General features: G+C 38.3%; 1 long non-coding RNA gene and 1 pseudogene across 1 annotated transcript in view; one reads left to right on the top strand and one right to left on the bottom strand.

The window, feature by feature from the left end:
- LOC124291091 overlaps window positions 1-21505 on the bottom strand; it is a 107695-nt gene that overhangs the window by 20056 nt on the left and 66134 nt on the right. The window lies entirely within an intron of this gene.
- LOC124291090 overlaps window positions 1-21505 on the top strand; it is a 122247-nt pseudogene that overhangs the window by 37424 nt on the left and 63318 nt on the right.

Genomic DNA, 21505 nt, shown 5'->3' with positions numbered 1-21505 from the left:
GACCAGCTGTGAAAAAATGTCCGTATTAGCACTTTTGTAGCAATGAGGCTTATCAGCAAATTTTACATGCTTTTTCGATGAATAAAGATTTAACAGACAATTTTTCAGAATTTTTGATCAAAAGAAAGGAGGTCATTAGTGGTGTTGACAGTTCTGGCCCCGGGGCAGTGAATGTGAATCTGATTTTTTGGGGAGAAAAGATTGAATTGGGACTTTATAATAATTTGGGGGCTGATGAAATGAGTTTTTTTCATAGTTATTTCCAGTTATTGGGTTGTGATTGCTCTCTTCGTTACAAAATGATACAATTTTGCAAGTGTCCAACATTTTTTGAAGCAGTGACTAATGGAGCATGCAAAACTTTGTTTATTTGTTTAATTGTGTGTTGATTTATGATTGAGAATTTATTAAGCAATATTTCTATGGGTGACATTGGAAACCTTGTCTTTGAAAGACCGGTCAATATTTAAGAATTTAGAGTTGTTTGGTTTGGTGTGTCATGAAAAAGTTCTTTTATTGAAAATCCATAATTCATTTTCCTCAAGACGATGACGGAGATGTTTATGTAATGGTTTGTCACATTCCGTGAGAGAAGACATAGATCAACTGTTGTGCACAGCATGCTGCTTTGAAGAATAAAACCTCTTGGAATTGTACTCAGACACAGCATTGTGGTGAAACATTCCAGTGCATAACGATGCCAAGTTGAAAACATGTATTCACCTATCAATAACAAGATGCACTCTAGAAGCCTTCAAATCTATTCCAGGGTTTAATGATTATTCCTGGAAAAGTTATTTTTGAATTCCAAGGCTCTCTCAAACCTGGACTATGTATTTTTCAAGAATTGGCATTTCTTCGGACCTAAAGGTCATAATTTGTTGGTTCAGTTGCTAGATGTATTGACACGAGATGCATGTACATGTTTCTGCCCATCTGTTTGGTCTGCTTGAGGAGCCATAGAATGTATATTGATTTGATCTATGATATCTTCCCAACACAGCATTAGCACTCTGATGGTGACCAGGACCAAATTGATGGGGTTGAAAGGCTGCACCTGATGGTCAGTGGGTTTGGAACGTTCGTAGTCCATCAGGCTGTTGTACCTCTTCATGATTGCTGGCTTTTGTTTCTGTAGGCTTGGCCTGGGGGAATTAATCTTTGTTCCTGGAGCTAAGCATTTAGTCCACAATTGATAACATGTAATGTGAGGATTCTGTGTAATGAACAGGCCGTGGGCTTGGAGTGGGCCAGAATTGCAAACCGGTGCCCTGCAGAAATGTGACCAATTGTTAATGATGTTGAAACAATGGTTATGAGATCTTGACCAGTGGTTTAAGAATACGAAACGGTGATGGTGGTATCTGATTCAATCTTCTGCGGACATGAATAAGGACACGAGTGATCCATATTGTAATTGTCCCTAATGGACGACTATGGTTAGAGAAACCTGACCACCTCTGCGGTCATTAGACAATGGCTTGACCATTTGTGGGGTTGGAGGTGAGGGGAGGGTGTCGGGACTAAGCAAGCAGTGAAGATGATGAATTATCTGAGAACATAAAACCAATTGTCAGCAACACAGGGACGTTTGTGTGCCAACATAAAACAATGACAGCGCCAAGTTGACGTATTGTCTACGGACAGGGAACAAAGACCGATGGAACATGACCAATGGTCAGATCATGCAGCTCGGCAATGTCCCGAGTATTGATGACCATCGGTGTCCTTTGTCCACTGCAGCTGCACAGATGGAGTGAGGTCATCTCGAATTGACCTTTGCACGGCCAGGGGTCAGGAAGAACTCTTGCTGAGCCTATTCAGGACTTGGTTGATTAGAATGTTGGTCCACTTATGGTAGGGATGATTACAGGGTCCAGCAAGCTTGATTAGGGAATTAGGAATGTATTGCCTGTCCGAGAAACATCAACAGGAACTATAGTTTCTCTGCATGTAACTGTTATCTCAAGATGCCATGGGAATTGAAGGGACGGTGCTGTGAAAGTGGAAATGCTCTGCTAAAATATTAATGTTCTCATGAAAACCACTGCTTTTTATGATATGGATTATTATTCTGAATGCAAATATTTATATTTTTTATACTTCGTGTATTATGGTCTGAAGATGGGAAAATGCAGATGGGAATAATCGGAAATTGGTGGCGCTCCATCACCCTACAACTGTGAAGGACTTGAATGCATTCTCTCATCTTTCACAAATTATGCTTTACATTTTCTAATAGTTTTTAGAATTTTTTGTCAGGGCTGCAAAATATTCCTTGAGAAGGAAGTGCTGTACTGTCTTGAACATATTTGGCAAATTCAACACTATAACCATGCCCCATCTTTTCATTTCAGAAACTGTAAGCATCCAGACAATCCTGATTAAATTTCACTTTCCTCTTGTTTTTGTTATATGGAAATATAATATTCCATTTTTCACCATATTTAATCATAATCAGTTTCTAATTTATGGCTATTGTCATTTATTGTCATACTGTGCTGGAAAAACTGTCATAGTTGCCTCCATTGTTGAAGAAGACCATTCCAGATCATGTGTTGTCATGTGTTATGCAAAGGACTGTGTGATGTAAGTCTGGTTGATGATTGGCAGTTAAGTAACATGATTTTGTGGGTGGGGAGAGCTACTAGGGGAAATCATCTGCATGTTGTCATGCAATTATTGCATTAAGGAGGGCAGTAGATGCATGTTATTAGAGGGATGCATTCACCGCAATCAATATCACTGCACAGAATTCATATTGCCTTTGGATTGACTGCTTTCAAAAATTATAAATGAGCTTCATTTGAATACAGATAAGAGATTAAAATCATTATATTAGGAAGCATTTGTAAACTTAAGTTTACTTTTGGTTTGTCATTTTCAATGTTTATGTCTCAAAATGTTCAAATATTACTCATATGGCAGGTATGCAATGATTTTGCTCAGCACTGCTCTTTACTCACTCACTCACTCACTCAAATTAACAAGCCTAGGAAATATACAGTGGAACCCCATTAATCCACTGAACCCCTTCAATCTGGACACACAACCTTCCCGACAATCACTCATGTCATTACTGTACCCAGTAAACAAAAGGACATACGACCAACAGAAGTATTTGTGAACTGATTTGAGGGTTTGATGCGTTTGATTTAAGAAACTGTTATTGGTTGGAGTCAAAGGTGAAGTTGATGAATGAACGTTTATGTCAATGTTGCTTTTTACAAGTGTAGTAAAAAAATGCCAAGTATCAATACTACCATTATCCTTAAAGCTGGTTAACTAGATTGGTTAGAAAGGAGTTAGTGCCAAATTTTGTCTCCTTGCCCATGAATGATGAATCAGTTATGGATTGAGCTTGACAAATATCCTCAGCAGCGGTTGATGGGATTATGGATGCACATTCACGTAGTTAACTTTATATGTATTTTTTAACATATTCGGTCACAGTCTATCACATCACAGATGCAGTGTACATAGCATTGATCAAGTCTTTATCAGATGTATATTTCAATTAAACGACGACCAGGCATAAAAGAGTGGCTGGATTAATCGATGCTCTTGGCTAATGTAAGAGCTTATGCGATGATAAAGGTTGAAATAACAGATTTAACATGGAACATTACTACTGCTGGCTAAAAGCTGCCCTATTGTACATTGTTCTGGGGAAGAAATTGGTAAAGGGGCAGTTATTGACACAAATTGTCGGAACGTCAATATACTACTCTTCTCTGCTGAGCACCTGATTGGATGATTGATCTGAAATGTACGAGCACATATGTCCAAACACATCCCGAAACTGATTAAATGAAACCGCACATCTGCATTGATGGCAAATATTGGCCGTTTTCATATTGTCAATGTCAATTCATTTGTCAAATAACACTATAGCATGCCACTCACATCTGACCCTCTGACCCTTGTAGATGACAAAATGGTTTACTGAGCTGAATAGATTCCGTAACAGCTCCAGTAGAGTCCAGGTTGTAAATACAGAGCATTAAACTGAACACTGGTTAAACTGACTGTTTGCAATGTTCCAGTGTAAGTATTTCAGATTATTGAGAAAGGTTCACTTCAGGAGTGAGTGAGTGAGTGAGTGAGTGAGTGAGTGAGTGAGTGAGTGAGTGAGTGAGTGAGTGAGTGAGTGAGTGAGTGAGTGAGTGAGTGAGTGGATGGGTGGGATTTGAGTGAGTGAGTGAGTGGGTTGGATTTGAGTGAGTGAGTGAGTGGGTGGGGAGTGAGGAGTGGGTGGGGGTGAGTGTGTGTGTGGGGGATTTGAGTGAATCAGTGAGTGATTGTGTGTGTGAGTGAGTGAGTGTGGGTGGGTGGGTGTGGATTTGAGTCAGATGATTTGTTTTTTCAAATTTATGGGGGCCAGGGGATTTGTCATCTTCTGATGACTCTTGTTGGCAACTAGCTGGTGTCATCAGTGACTGTCAGGGATCCATCCATGTAATGTTGGACAGGATATTGAGACTGATTCTTCTCTGGCCTTGAAGTCATAAAGTCTGCACGCTGCATCACAAAGATAAGAGAGTACTTTAAGTACTGGAACCATCCACTTGCCTGTCCTTCCCAACAGGCTTATGGCTATGTATAATCTGTAAGTGTACTTTAATTCTGTGGAAAAGTAAATAAAACTAATATCCTACAAAAGTCACCGATTTAAAATAAATAGATAGTGCACTTTGAGATGATATATAAATCTTAAATACGGAATTAGCATATGAATATTCTTGGTAGAATTTCATGGTGCATTATAAACCCCCTCAAACAATTGTTTGCATTTGAATGATTTGGTAATTGTAAAGGAAATTACTATTTTGATCGGATATTCCAGAATATATTCATAGAAAGAAGTTTTGAACCACTTAAGGCACGTTACAGAAAAGACGTTAGATCTTATAGCTTGAAAAAAGAACTTAGTCTCTTGATGTTTTTGTCCTTGAAATTCTTAAGGTATTGATATTTAAGATTTGGGCCACAGTTTTGAAAGATCTTAAGCAGCTAGGTAGTAATGAGTTTCTAATGTTTCCTGCTCTCGGAGAAGATTTCAGATTTAAGTGGCTTGAGATCAGCCCTTGAGACGTTGAAATTAAATCCCTCTTATTAGTGTTAAAACTTCAATTTGTGTTCTAATTGCACTCAGACAGCATTTGCAGACAACTTAATTTGTGCTTGATTTTCAAGACGGTTCCAATTCTACAGGGAGTTGATCGTCTTTGTAAACTTTTCTGCCCAAATCTGACCCAGGTGGTTTTGGCAGAAACTGAGACTTCGGGGACTGTGATGAAATTTGTATAGGTCTTGCGAGACCATTAAAAATTGGGAATGAGGGGCAGATACAGAAAACCCCCTTCAGGGGACAATACGAAGACCAGGAACTATTCCCAGTATTCCAGACCTCACAGCGGCAAAGGCTTTAGATCACTATTAACAATACGCCTGTACACATTTGGGAAATGATTAAATCACTAAAATTGTTTCGAGATATTTATCAGAACTAGAATGAGACATTTTCGCTGTCATGCAATCGACAACCATTTCGCAATTGACAATGGTTTGAGATCATCACATCCAAATTGAAATCTGCATTTAGATGGGTTCATTTGAGATAAGGGGTGTATGGATGCTTTGATTGTAGCATTTAGCATGAAGCTAATGAGTGGTTTCTGGCATGAAGCATGTCCCATGTTACTGTTCTATTAATTTGCTGCTGTTATGTTATCTGAGCTTTGAACTAATGATAAAACCTGCTTGCTTTTAGCTTCCATTGGACTTTGTGGTTATTTCATCATGAGAGTTTCTGATGACTCAATTTCTATTGTAGACGATGGGAATCAGACTAATAAACATTAACAACTGTATCACAGAATCTAATGAAATCATTGGTTTTGTTCAACGTTATGAATGTACTGTTGCTTCAAACAAGCATTTTGAAGAATTGAAAAATATTTTTTACAATTATGATAATGCCAGTGGAACCTTTTGAACCGAGGAACAGTTTGGAAATATGACCTCTCGAGAAACACAGTGGCTTTGATCAAGTCCTCATTGAGCTAAATGAGGATTCGTCGCTAATTAGATGACAAAAATCTTTAATTATCTGGAAATATTTTTTTGTATCGTCTGGAAAATATTTCCCATGTTGGTCCAAGATTAACCTGTGCATGTTGTCTGCAGATGATGCTCAGAAATACAATCCTTTCAATTCGGTTGTGAAAGGCGCCCTTTTACCATGCGAGGACTCAGTGTTCTCCCGAGACTTGGACAGTCACCAACATTGCGCATCTGGTTCCGCAGAATAAAGAATTTCGATGATGATAATGCCAGAGAGGGTTAAGAAATTGGATTGAATCGTATTGAACAGGCTGTCCCCCAAAATGTCAGTGAATGATGTCGGACACAAAGAGAAAACATCGCCTCTTGCATAACGAGAATCGCATCATTATGATCTAATGCATGACGTTTCTTGGACGGTTCCCTCCCTTGGCCGAGATGGAGCTTGGGTGTCATCTCACGTTGTCAGATTGGTCGATGAATGTGTGAGACTCTCATTGTCAGGGGAAAGGATCTATCAAGAACAAACTTGGAAAGGACTAAGACATGTGAAGCTTTGAAACGTTCCCTCGTACTCTGCTCGGATCCATTGGGGTGTTAAGTGTTGCATACTCTTCATCATAATGCACCAACCGAGCTGGTTATTGTCTGACAAATGTCCCCAAGATGGAGGTAGTGTCATATTCAATGATCCAAACTGTCAGTGGTGGTGTTAATTTTTATCTCTCCAAATGGCATGACAATACCAGTTTTGCCATCTGTTCTCTGTTATCATTGAGAAGGACTCATAAATGCCTGCACTTGATCCTTACAAAACAGCATTATTTATTTATAATCAGGAAAATTTGTTCAATTTAAAAATGTTCATGAAAGATTTCCAAATTTGCAATAATTACAAATGACAGATTGTCAAAAGGGCAAATTGGCAGTCTGCAGCCATTAATGCTTTAATGAGTCATGTGGTGCTGCAACTTAAAGAATGCTAAAAAAGCCATGTGTTGTGTCACTGAGCTCTGTGTCTAATCAGCCCCCTGCAATGTCAGTGGCTACAGTGGACTAAAGTCACACCAAAGTCATGGCTTCTGTCATCCACACAGAAATAAACATTCTTTTGAGCCGACTTGACAAATTCTCATTTGCCAGATGTCAAACACTGCATGGTTTGTGATAAAAAAAACGACCCCATGATGAGGTTAAAAGTTTGTAATGGGTTGGTAAGATCAATAATTAGACACTGCATGCACTTACACGCAGACATAAAAACATACTTGTAGAAACATGATTGCAGTCTTTCAATGCTTGTATAGTTTGCAGATTGGAAACATTTAGAATGTCTTTATTTTCTTAAAAACTATCCAAACTTGTGAAAGTTTGTTTGAAATACAGGCATTTATGCATAAATTGTTTTATTTGTCTTTGTGGTTGTTGGAAAAGTTAATTCTTTCAAGGAAGCTGTTGGCTTTAATGCTGCTAGTTTGTTGTGTATGTGACCATTGTTCATAATGATATAATGTAGTAGGTGCAAAACACCACTGAGAGTATCAACAAATATACACTTCATTTCAATAATTGGGTACTATTCGTTATTTCAATAGAGACAACTGATATTTTACTTTCTTATTTATAACATTATGGGTTCAACCTTTGGAATTTGAATGAAATATTTCATGTTCTGTGTTAGCATGTAAATGAAAAGGTCATTATACCAAGGAAGGATTTCCAATACAAAACTGTCACTTCCACTGCGGTCTGACTGGTTTGCCAATGGTTTTATTAAAAATGCATTAGGACAATTAATTCTGATTTGCATATCTCATGCCTGTGCTTCTAATCTGATTCCAAAATAAATTTTATTCATTAGCATTTTGGTTATCAGAATGAACTGCGTTGAAGTGGCGTCAGCCATGATGCTAATGGTTCCACACATTTCCACAAAAACAAGGAAATGTGTAAAGTCTGGCACCACTCAGACTACCCACAATGGAAAGGGATTTTATTGGGGAATGTCCCAAGTCTGACTTGCTGTCACATCCTTTTAATGCACAATAATAGATTTGTTGACCTGAGATTCCATGTTACCGTAAATCACCTCTGTGACAAAAGAACATGTTGGAAAAGGGAAGGGCTAATAGCTATTACGAAACCTGCTTGAAACATTAGCTCAGTGATGCATGAACCATTGCAGAGAGCAATCCAGTCACAAATGTGCATCTTACAAAGGCAGGGTATGGTGTCATTATGAAGCAGCCGCGTATATACAGGCAGGTCAAAACTGGGCCAGTGATGCAATACAATCGATGGTATCCTTTTAGAAACACTGATGAGTCGATGCAGCCTGACAGTGTGTCGTTGTTGATATCTACACTGGAAAAAGCTTACAAGCTTGGAAATGTCTTGGAAAGATGATGTTTCCAAGACATTTCCAATTTTGGAAAGATGATGTTTCCAAGACATTTCCAATTTTGGAAAGATGATGTTTCCAAGACATTTCCAATTTTTGAAATATGAGATTTCCAAACATTTCCAAGTCTTGGAAATATCATCTTTACCATTTTGGAATTTTTGAAATATGATATTTCCAAATTGGAAATTTTTGGAAATCGCCATTATTTTTCTTGTGCTACCACTGGTTTGTATGGGATGATGCCATTATTTACATCCAGCTGTGACATAGCTGCTTCAAACAATAAAGATTATAACTACAGTATGCTCAGTCAGGTTGATATCCATGTCCATATTGACGGAGATCGTTATTCCCATGCTTACACAAATGATACAAACGCTACCATTCCTTTTTGTCGAGAGAAACAAACTTCACACTATTGATCCAGACCAGCCTGCTGGTAACAATTAGAAAGTCCATTACCATTGTAATGATGGCATTTCTTTCAAGCTTAGTCTTTGTTTGTGACTGCATTAAATTTGCAGAGACATAACTGGTTTCCTAAATTTTCCAGTGTTTGAACCAATCAATTCTTAAACAGAAACAGTTGTGTCTAATTTTCATAGGGCAGGCTTTATTGTTTGCGAGGTGAGGCACTGAGTTCAAAATGCTTGCATGCATGATAACAATGTTGTGTTTCTTAAAACAATGGGTTGTCAATCCATGATTGATGTGATCATCAGTTACGTAGAGAGATAATTTAGGGTTTGTGCACCTTAGACCTCGTCTGGATGCCATTCTATCATGAAACAAAGCAATAGTTTACACAGGTTCAGACTTGTAATTTTCTTTTAAGTGTTACAATTTGGACTTCTTTTCATCATCAGTCGGACGTTTTACATAAAGTATGAACGTCATTGCATTATTTTTTGTTTCATTAAGATATTAGGGGATTATATCTGAAGTTCAAAGAACTGACTTTTCCTGGTAAATTATAGTATCATCCATAATTTCATGTTAAATAAATGGAAGATCTGCTTTAATGACTGTACACTTTAGGCTGTAGTCAGTACTTAAGATACAACTAAAAATGCCCAAACTCTAGGGTAACCTCACAAAATGCTCAGTGATCATTTCACAGAGAGTGTGGTAGCACATATTAATGCACAGCAAGAGTGGGGGGTAAAAGCTGTGAGACAAAAGTCACTGGCATCCCAGCAGTGTCATCCTACAGGAAATGTGTTGCTGCTACAAGCAGGTCTCAAACAGGAGTTCCCAGGGGATGTGCTGAGCCCTATTTCATTCTGCGTGCTTGCAGACAGAAATGGATACAAACCCAAGGGGTGGTTGGAACTTGATTAGGGGCTGGACCATGGAACAATGTCTTTGTTCTAATGCCCAATTAAAAGATGGGGTGGTTTTATTTCTGGAAACATTTAATAATGGACAAACCCTTCCCAACAGGAAATGAAATTCCAAATTGTAACTGTTGACTAATGCCATCAGGTTTCCACTGTTGAAAATGTTGAATTCATTTGAGGACTGGTTTAGACAGTTTCTTTGCAATTTGCATCATCAGGACGATATTGATTTGAATTTCCACAGTGTTAGTACAGAGTTTTAATTTGAACAGGACCATGGAAGAAATCAATGAGAATTAAAGGCATGCCAAAATGGCTGATTTAAGGTATCATGCATGAAAACCTTAAAACAATGTTTATTGATGAACCCCTTCTAGATGCCTCTTTTATCTTTTTAATTGCGTGTCTGGTCTTGTTAAAGCGTTTCATGCAGGAGCATGGATCTTAGTCATTATGTCATACAGGTGCAAGTTCAGTCATCTGGAGGTTAGGGACTCGGTGATTAGCTTAATTGGTTACAGTAGCTCATCTTAATAATTGATTTCTCTGCATGTAATGACTACTTAACCTGCTTAACAAGTCCATGAGCGTTGTCATAGCTGTAAGATCATGTTATTAGTTTTGATTTCATTGTCATAAAGATAGAATTTGGCTAAATATTTTTGTTATTTCAATAGTCTTTATGCCAGAACAAAATATTAAAGTTTTAATTCATCTCCAAAGCAGGCTATACGTCATATTTAGTACCGTTTATTCTGTTGTTAATCTACTTTTGTTGCACATAATAAGGATTGTGACATTTATTTTCCAGATTTTAAGAACTCATATCATTTTCAATCTGCAAAGTCATATCATTTGCATGGAAAGAATTTTCTTTAATATTCGTTTTAACGACCAATCAATCCTTCTTTAACAAACTCATGCAGAAGTGAGAAAATATTTAAGACCATGTAGGCTAATCAATGTGTTGCAAAATCTCCAACTAATCAAAAAGTGCCTTCTTCTTTTAGGAGATATGCAAGTAATCTGACAATATGAGCTGATGCAATGATTGCATCATAAATCATGTGACCTGCTTGTCATTGCCTGGCCAAGCAAGGTTGTTATCCATCGTAAGGTGGAATAAGGGGTCACATGAATGGGGAATGTCTTCAAGACAACGGTTTATTCCTTGGTTTATATCAAGAAAGATCAGTAGCCACTGCATGAGTCACGTCACATGTTTCCGTTATTTCACAATTAGCAGGTGGAGAGAATGAGTTTTGTAAATTGCTTCGGATAAAGAACACTTTATGACAGCTCATCCAGTGCGTGCTTGTGTAACACGAGGTCATCAATATTGTCATCTTTGTAAATGGGGTCATTTAAACAGAGCAGGATGCCTGTGAACGTAGAGATGGCATTAAGGCTATTGGTTTCCGTGCAGTACAGTCTGTGACAGGCACCAACTAGAACTTTAAGATGATGGTACTAGGTCCCATCCTGACATACTCATGTCAAATCAAACTAGGTTATATAGAAAAAAGTGACTTTTCAAAGAATAATTTTCTCATATTAAGACATGTATCAAAGTATGGTGTTATAACTTGACATTTAATCACCAGGCCATAGTGACAATCAGTTGTTGCTACTCCTATTTCCTATAGTGTTTGCATATCTGGTGTCCTCACCATGATATTGCAGGAATATTGCTAAAAGCGGCACAAAACTAAAGTCACTCACTCCTATAGTGTTTAGTTGTTTGGGAATCAGTATTCCTGCAGACATCACAGGTAGGCTTTACCACTGATATACAACAAGTGAGTGAGTGAGTATAGTTTTACACCGCTTTTTAGCAATATTCCAGCAATATCACGGCGGAGTACACCAGAAATGGGCTTCACATATTGTACCCATGTCAGGGAATTGAACCCGGGCCTTCGTCGTGACGAGCAGATGCTTTAACCACTAGGCTACCCCACCGCCCCGATATGCAACAAAGATTGTGCTATGTGCTTGAGGAAAGGACCCCATGTAACTGCTACCTCGATGTGTTTCTAATTCCGTCACTAGTTACTTCATACACATACACTCCATACAATATATTCACACAATGGCCGACACCTGATGTTCCCAAATGGGGCGTATAGTTGTTGATGTTTCCATGACCACAGATATTTTCTTAAGAACTGTTTTGAAATGTTTATCCTCAGTTTGGGGTCTGGATGCTTATGGATTATATTATAAGTTGCATTTACAATCATGAAAGCCAGAAATAACTGTTGAAACGCAGTTTTTCAGAGGGTCTGTTGCCAAGTATGTTTTCTATATCTTATGTTGGCACTGCATCATGTAACACTGATCAGTGTGGTTCTTTCAACCCAGGAAGGGTTCCGATGGTTCCGAGTGACCCATGCTGGTTCTAAGAGGGGACTAAAGGCATGGTGGTCAAGTTTTGTGACTTGGTTGATTGCGTGCTGTTTTACTTGGACAACATGGATCGTTGCTCACGATGATTAGTTGTTTGTTTGATGCTGATTCAGTTATTTGCAGACACCCATCAAAGTGTCAGAATATTGCTGAGCGTGGCATTAAGAAAACTAACAAAAGCTCCTTCTGTTTATGTGGTACTATATGCTCAGTGAGTTATTATCTGGAGAAGATAGATTGGTACTCCTTTCTCAGCAACACTTGCATGTAAAGAAATAGCTTGCACATAGTTTTCTTCTTTTTCAATTCATAGTTTTTTTTATTATAAATTGATATACAACACCCAGCTGTAATTTATTACAGCAGAATCTCTAAGTAAATATATTTAAGTCCTGATTCTGCTTTTTGTCAATATGACATAAAACAGGAGGAAAATGTAGAAAGGACAATTGTCAGGGTTGATTTGAGATTATCTCCCCAAACCTTTGAGTAGAAGTTTGAAAAAAGACAAACAAAATTAGGGTTGCCTTCAGCAAAATTTAGGGGAGGCTAAAATGAGAAAGAAAAAAGTCTTCCTTCATCCTTAAGAAATACAACAGAAACTGTCCGGGATTGGATTGTAATATCAATTAGTTCTTGATTTCAAATTCTGCCTTTGTTGGAAAAGGTGATTTATTCATTATCGGCACAATCGTGTCGTTGTTGTGTCATTGTCATTAACAGCTTTAAAAAACAGAGTGTTTTTTAAGCATTATATGCCAAGTTCACCAAGTACAGGATGACAGAAACGGAACAATTGTAAACTGAGCATCACAGGAAGTAACTTGATTTTATCCTTAATTATTGTGAATTCCCATGAGGAATCAACAAATTAAAGTTTGAATGAAATTCCAAATGATTTCCTCTGAAACTAGATCACAGTTAAAATTGAGGAAATCGTAGTCTTCAACAGGATTCATAAATTAAACAGATTGTTGTCTTAAAATCGGTGAATTGAGAAATCAATGTGTAGTGATCTGTGAAAATTTGTAAATTTTTGTAAGGAATATCGTAATGGTGAAGGAAAACCAAATTGGTGGCAGCCATTATCAAGGGAGATAATTCTTTCAATGGTGTGGCTCGATTGCCCACTATCAATTCACACAGCTGTTCAATGCAATTTCGTCCGAGCATTATCCCACAACACAACCCCCTCCCCCCCATCCAGGATGATTCAACTTTAATTATCTTTTGCGACAATGAAAGTTAGCAACTTTTAAATATTTTACAGCCTGCAGCGCCTGAGTTTAATTTTCCAAGCCAAAAGTTAGATTTGTCTAACGATGGGCTCATCCTCCAAGTGTGACTTGGGCATTGTCTTTGAATTAAACACATTTTCAAATATGAGGACTGATTATTTCAAATGAAGCAGTATTATTTGATTCATGCTGGAGATTTCTGCAGTGAAAGCTTTCAAGCCCGTTTTCATTTCGATACAGCACTTTAAGAGGTCTTTTGACCAAGTTTTGTCACTTGACCTTTTGTGATTCGCATGGGACAAGCTGTGTGGAGATTAGAAGTTAACACGGTTTGAGCCCTGTCAAAATCTCTTCCCTTGAACAATAGAGATAAATTTTGGCCCAGACACCTGATTGGTTCGTCAGCTTTTTGGGCAACAATGGAATTCTAGTTCAAACTAATAAGTCATCTGATGCTCTGGGTTAACGTTTCTTAAGAGTGTGAGAATTCCAACTCCCGTAATCCCGAATTGACACGTTGCCCCGATTCTTAATTATTTCATTAGTGGCCTGGGCTGACTGTTGATCGATTTGAAATTAGGAAAAAGTACACATGTGCTTTAATTGGGACGAATTACTGACGCCTGGCATTTTTGGATGAAAACAGATGTTTTAGCTAATCAAGGCTTGGGAATACTTCAGTGTTAATTTCCTTTGTATTTTTAAATTCATTTCCAGCTAATAAGATCAGAATTAACAGACATGACACTTTGACGTGTTATATATCAGTGATTTGAAAAATAAAGATTTATTTGAGATGATATTTTACTGAACTGGCCGCATGAACATCATACTTGATCAACTTTGATCATCATTTGCATATGTAAACAGTGCACTTGATGCACTCTGGAGAAAAGTTGAACTGAAGGCTTCCCTTTAGAGTGAAATGTTTCCAGTTTCAAATATATTAAGCCCAGCAACATTCCAGGTATATGACAGCGGTCTATAAATAATGGAGTCTGGATCTCACAGTTGAGTGTTTGACATCACAAGCATCAATCCACACTGTTGGCGAATTATAATCGCCAATGTCATGAAGCCTGATCAGTTGTTCCATTTAGTGACCTCTTGTGACAAACATGGGTTGCTGGGGACCTATGTATATGCCTGGATTCCCATTGGTCGAGTATTCCAGAAATCTGACACTTCTCTGGACCCAATTATACTTCTTGTAACAGGCAGAACAAAGCAACAGAACATCATGGAAAATATTAACGATTTTAGCATCACAAACCAAGTCTCTGAGAACACATCTTGTTTAATTTATTGAGACTAGAGAAGGAAGATTGCTAATAGCATCATGTAAAAAATCAGACCCCCCACCTCCCTTAATAATTGACACCCCCCATCTCTTTCTAAAAAGCATGTCACGTGGGAAATGTGTCCCATCGCGAGTGATCACCAATTATGTCCATTAGATCAGTAACTTTATTATTGTCAGCCAATCAAACAGTTGTATAAAGATCTTACTTGGCAAGGAAACTTTGTAGAGCAAAAAGAGTTCCGCGAGGCTCCCAGGGGAGATAACTTGGAGGGATTTAGTGTCAGGTTTTCTTTTTAGGCGGACCTGTTATTGTGGTCCGACAAGATTAGCTGACAATTCTCGGTGTAACTCACAGTTTGGCATTTTGAAACACTATTAACATATCTGTTCACTTTTTACATGTGTCAGAGTTATAATGTAATTATGGTTCTGATACGGTTCACAATTCTTGTACTTTTGTGAGTTAAATAGATGGGTCTGTACTAAACAGCTTTGTTTAATGTCAACTATTATTTAATGTCAACTATTATTGTTTAATGTCAACTATTATTGTTCCAGTAACATAAGTGATTATTTATCAATCAACCTACTAATGAAAGTGTGTTTGTTACTTCAGTAATGTCTATCAGAATGTATAATCATTGACATTCTCACCCTCATGCCTCATGTCAAACACAGTGAGTGAGGTGAGGTGAGGTGAGGTGAGGTGAGGTGAGGTGAGGTGAAATTGGGTTTAATGTCGTGCTTGAAAATATTTTGCTCATATGACGACGTGCATGCGTGTGTATGTGCGGCTGCTTGTACTAGCCCAGACTTAAGTTGGTTTTATAGTGCTAGCCCACTGAGATACCATGCCGCATGATAGTATAAAACTGATGTTTTTAACACTTATCTGAGGGTTTGAATATATTTGATATTCTCTTTAGCATTAAAATTCTCTCTTCAGACATATTCAATTTAAATCAGTGAGACAGTTTTCAGTTTTGCTTCACACATTGTACCCAAGTGGGGAATCGAACCCGGGTCTTCGACATGACGAGTGAACGCTTTCACCACTAGGCTACCCCACCGCTCCTTAAATGAGTGAGACAGTGAGTGAGTTTTAGTTTTACGCCCCTTTTAGCAATATTCCAGCAATATCATGGTAGGGGACACCAGAAATGGGCTTCACACATTGTACCCATGTGGGGAATCGAACACTGGTCTTCGGGTGGTCAGGCTTGGTTGACAGATGTCATCGGTTCCCAATTGCGCAGATCGATGCTTATGCTGTTGATCACTGGATTGTCTGGTCCAGACTCGATTATTTACAGACCGCCGCCATATAGCTGGAATATTGCTAGTGCGGTGTAAAACTAAACTCACTCACTCACTCTTATATGCAAGTAAAAAGTACAGCTAACATGCTTCAGTGGCAGAGAGATAAGTGACCTCATGACCTCACCGGGTGGTGGGGTAGCCTAGTGGTTAAAGCGTTCGCTTGTCACGCCGAAGACCCGAGGTCGATTCCCCACATGGGTACAATGTGTGAAGCCCATTTCTGGTGTCCCCCGCCGTGATATAGCTGGAATATTGTTAAAAGCGGCGTAAAACTGAACTCACTCACTCACTCACGACCTCACCAATGATGTCAGTGTGAAGCATTGTGATGCAATGTCATAAATACAGTAACGACGACCTTGGAGCAGGCTGCTTGACCTCCGTCACCCACGTGATATCACCTCAGGGAGCATGCTGGGATGATTAATGTCGTTATTCACCTTTACGAAGACCTGTGCCACTTACTAACAGTAACGTCCCTGAACAGACGAAGTTATCAAGAACTAGCATCTAAACCTTTTGGCAGTTCTATGTTCATAAACAGGATGTAAGATTGTTTTTGGAAAGATGTGCATCAATGTATCCTGTGTTTACCCAGAGGCTGAAGTGGATTCAGTTTGTGTTGATTTTAAAAACATATTTTCATTTTCTCATGGGAAAGTAAACCTACTTCTAACAAAGATTATGTTAGCATATTTATCATGAATCTGAAAGGAAATTATGATAAACAGCAAGCCTAGAAGGCAATCTTAAGACTGACTCCTAAGAAATGACTCACGATCTGCCCATTACATTCAGATACAGCTTGAAACACAACTAATTTCATATCTACATAAACCTCAGCAACAAAAATCATTAGTACTGTAAGTATGCATCTTTATTAACCAAGCAATACCACAAAACCATCAACAAGTTATTAAGAGTTATCAAAGAGTTTTTAAAATATAAGAGTTTTCATTTTTCTACTGCTTGGTTAGCTGTGATTAGAGGAAGGGTGACTATTGTTCAGCTTCATTTGAAAACAAAACAGCTGTCTGTAACAAGAATCCCAGCAACCCCCCTATCTCTACCCCTCCACCAGGAAATACCGGTGTAGCAGGCCATTTCTTCCCCAGTCTACACTTTCCCCGGGGAGAATCTGGCCTAAGCCAAACTTTCCCCGGGAAAGTTTAATCTAAGGATATTCTTTCCCCTGGGAAAGTTATGGCAAGCCTAAAGTTTCCCCCCCCTAGGCCAAAGTTTCCCCCGTTTAAACTAGGATATTGAGTTCTGTTTTCTGTGAAAAGGGGGGAGATTCTGGCCTAGAGGGACACTTCTTCCCCACCCTTGTTCTTATATCAAAAGGGGGAGATTCTGGCCTAGCAAAACCATCCATGAATCATGTGCACGATTCCAAGAACAATTCTTGCTCATTTGATGTATGAGATAACCAACATTTGTGAAACACACACTGATTCAGGTTTTTGTTATGATTTGTCAATAGACATTATTTATGGCAATTAATCATTGCAATTTGTATCATTCTTGTGACACTTTGATTGTTGTTTTCAGGTCTTGTGTACATCGAAGATCAACTGAAGAATGTGGTTGTGAACGAGGGTGAGAGGGCCAAGTTCATCTGCAAGACAGCGACCCACCCATTGGATGGGCTGAAGCTGAAGCTGGAGTGGAGGCATGATGGAAACGTTGTGAATTTTACAAAAAATGACAAATATGTGTATAAACGTGATAAAAACAGACATTCATTGATAATCAAGGATGCAAGAGTAGCTGATGCAGGAGTGTATACATGTAAAGCAACGGTTGACATTGACATTGATATGTCAAGTGCTCATCTTACAGTCAGAAGTAAGTATTACAACTTGTCTCTGGTCGTCATAATCTTTTCAAATCACAGGGATAATGGGATAAATGTTCAGTTTAGAAAAATGAAGACTAAAACCTGGGCCTTTGGCGTGATGAGCAAACGCTTTAACCACTAGGCTACCCCACCACCCCGAATTGTATGTGCATTTTGATGATAAACCATGGTATGTCAGTATCTTTCCTGTGTTGTTGGTTTCATAGTTTAATTAATAGGGTGAACTTTCACATTGGGTTTACCGCCTACACAAACACACCCTGATCTCATGGAAATACTGTACAAGTGATAATATCCAACCTATTCCGTTCCTCATAGGCCAGAGTTTCCATAATTGATATTGTAATGACAGTTGACTTTGTTGACCAGAAAAATGTGTGTGGTTTATCGTTCAAAGAATTGTTAGAGGAATCAGTTATATCTCAACAGAAAACAAAAATCTATTCCCAAATGACCTTTGAATGGGTATTGAGAAGGACAGCCCTGGGCAATGACTGGAATTTCAATGTATGCTATTTTACTGAAATCATAGGCAAGTCTTGATGATACTGGAACAAGTCTAGTTTCCTTGATTCCACATGAAGACAGCAGAGGAAAAATATTCTTTTGAAAGAGTGAGTGAGTTTAGTTTTACGCCGCGACTCAGCAATATTCCAGCTATATGGCGGAGGTCTGTAAATAATCGAGTCTGGACCAGACAATCCAGTGATCAACAGCATGAGCATCGATCTGCGCAATTGGGAACCGATGACATGTGTCAACCAAGTCAGCTTAAACTGACCACCCGATCCGTTAGTCGCCTCTTACGACAAGATAGTCGCCTTTTATGGCAAGCACATGGGTTGCTGAAGACCTATTCTACCCCGGATCTTCACGGGTCTCTTTTGAAAGAATAAATAAGAATATTTTGAGTATTTCAAGTGTTGGTCTGTCAAAATAAGAAGGCAAATTTCAAATTGGCAACAAGTGGTTTAATTGGGGTTTAATAATGCATACTTTTTTTACCACAAATCATGTTCAATAATAATATCTTTTAATAAAAATGCCTAGTTGAGTCCATCCACCCTTGCAAGTTATTTTGTCCCATTTGTATCATGATACTGAGCCATCTTCAGGTATATCAATATAGTTAGAAAATGAAATGCCATCTTGTATTGGAGGAAAGCCCAAAGTGACACTTATTCTTTCTTGAAATACCAATGGGGAGGTTTCTTGAAACTTTATATTACAAATCATAGGTAATTTTAAGAAAGAGCAACAAAAATAAAAATGTAGAGTTTACATGTCCCTTGATAATATAGATGGTTTGGGAAAACAATGTTTTTACCCCTGTACAGAATAACCTCTATATCATAAAAATATGTATTTAGTTCACTTATTAAATTTGATTTAATTGATTTGACTTGACAGTGAAAGGCATAAAGCATAGAGATGTATTGATATTTTCCTGTTTCTTTGTGTTCATACCCTATTTACGATCACCCCATCATTTAAATACATTAATTCTAAACAAGTGGCAGGAAAACAACTTGTATGTATAATCCTTAAACTTTTAAAGTGTTTAGAAATTGCTGCTGTATAAATGTTAGTTGATTTACAGGGTTAAGGTTACAAGTGATGAAGTGAAGGCTGTGAGAGGGATTCAGTCATTTTTCAGCAAGATAAATCACCATTTCTTGTAATCATTGTGGCTTTCTTGTCCATCAAACACGACAGACCATATCAGGAACACCCCAGTCTCATGAAGCATATCCAGCATTGTCCTTCCTTGGAGTCCTTATAATGTGGTCAGGGAAAAACATGTCAAAAGACTTAGATCTTGCATTTCCGATGCTTCACACAACAGTATATTCCAATTTCTAACTCATATTTTATTTTATAAAAAAGACTTCTAAAAACCATTAAATGAAACCTGGAAATATTTCCTTTCATATGACTACTCATATTTATATAATTATTTGATTTAGGGGAGGTGGGGTACCCTAGTGGTTAAAGCGTTCGCTCGTCATACCGAAGACCTGGGTTCGATTTCCCACATGGGCACATTGTGTAAAGCCCATTTCTGGTGTCCCCCGCCGTGATATTGTTCGAATATTGCTAAAAGAGGCGTAAAACCATACTCACTCACTTTATTTGATTTAAAAAAAAAGACGATTTAATTTTTAATATTTGCCAGCCATGTTGGTCAAGGTTGAGGTGGATGTGGCAGGAAGTGGTATTGTTAGAGTAATCTACTGCCACCTGCCATGGAAGAGAAAAGTAATCAAAGTTTGTATTATTGAACATGTTCTTATGAATATTTCATTGCTGGAGGAGTTTTTCACCACATCAACACAAATGAGACTGACAAAAACTGATGCGTGATCTGTGGAGAGGTGCTGAAACATCTTCATAATCAGTCGGTGGCAAGGTTTCATTTTGTGGAAAAAACAGCAAACCACAAGTGCAATTAGGCTTAGAATTGGAAATGTACTTGGGAACATGAGCCTCTGATATTGTTATTGGTAGTGATGTGTAATTTGTATCTGGGCAAAAAAACCACCTCGAGCTAAAGGTGTTAAAAGCACAATAAGATCTTGAAATGTTTGTTATATCAAGGAAATGGTGTTGGCAGTCAATCAATGTCTAGTGGAGAAAGATGGTTTAAGAAAGCAAATTTTTGCTAGTGTATCTTGCTGGCAGAATCTGCTGAAGAACAGGAAGTTATCTAGTCTTGATTTGTAACAACTGTCAGTGAGGTGCTGATTTATATCATATTTATAGCCATTGATAGCCATCTCTTAGTGTATAATAGCGTATAAAAGATGACGATATCAATGAATTAACACCTGATTGATAAACACCTGCATGGTCATAGGCCAATCATGTGTTGTGAAAAAGGGGCTGTACAATATACTTATGTCTTACCTATATCAAAATATATACCTGCGTGTCGCAAGTTGAACACAAACACATGGTAGATTAACATGTTGAGCATTTGATCAAAGGGGTACATGCCCACACCAGTGATGATGTCATCGATATTTGCAATGATTTAAGATGTAAAGGTTTCTTGAACATCGTGACTTCTGGTTCTTTCACACCACAAATATGGATTATGAACACTTGTTTTCTCTGACATTTATTACCCATAATTCACTTCTGTTCATAGCAGCTATGTCACTGTGGCCTTTCTGTTCCAGGTGCGCCTGAACCACCCACAGAGGTGCAGGTCATCAGCTGTCATGGGAAATCGGCAGAAATTGTGTGGCAAGCAGGTCCAAATAATGGAGACGATATAACCGTTTTATCATACAATATAATACCTCGGAAAGCAAGGACACGTGGCATGATTCGGATGATAGAAGCCTAGGAGATGAACAGACGGCTTATGTTAATCTTAACCCATGGGGGACATACTCTTTTCGGGTGCTAGCCATGAATTCTGTTGGAATTAGCAAGCCCAGTAAACCTACAAAACGAAGCTGCACCACGCCCCCTGAAAGGCCATATCGGAATCCTGACAACGTGCACACAACTACAGACAAGAAGGGCATGCTGGTCATTGAATGGACAGTGAGTACT

Source organism: Haliotis rubra, unplaced genomic scaffold (genome assembly GCF_003918875.1).
Source record: "Haliotis rubra isolate DU_JTF1 unplaced genomic scaffold, ASM391887v1 Scf481, whole genome shotgun sequence".
NCBI classification, from domain to species: Eukaryota; Metazoa; Mollusca; class Gastropoda; order Lepetellida; family Haliotidae; genus Haliotis; species Haliotis rubra.
This window is presented reverse-complemented; position numbering and strand designations above follow the sequence as displayed.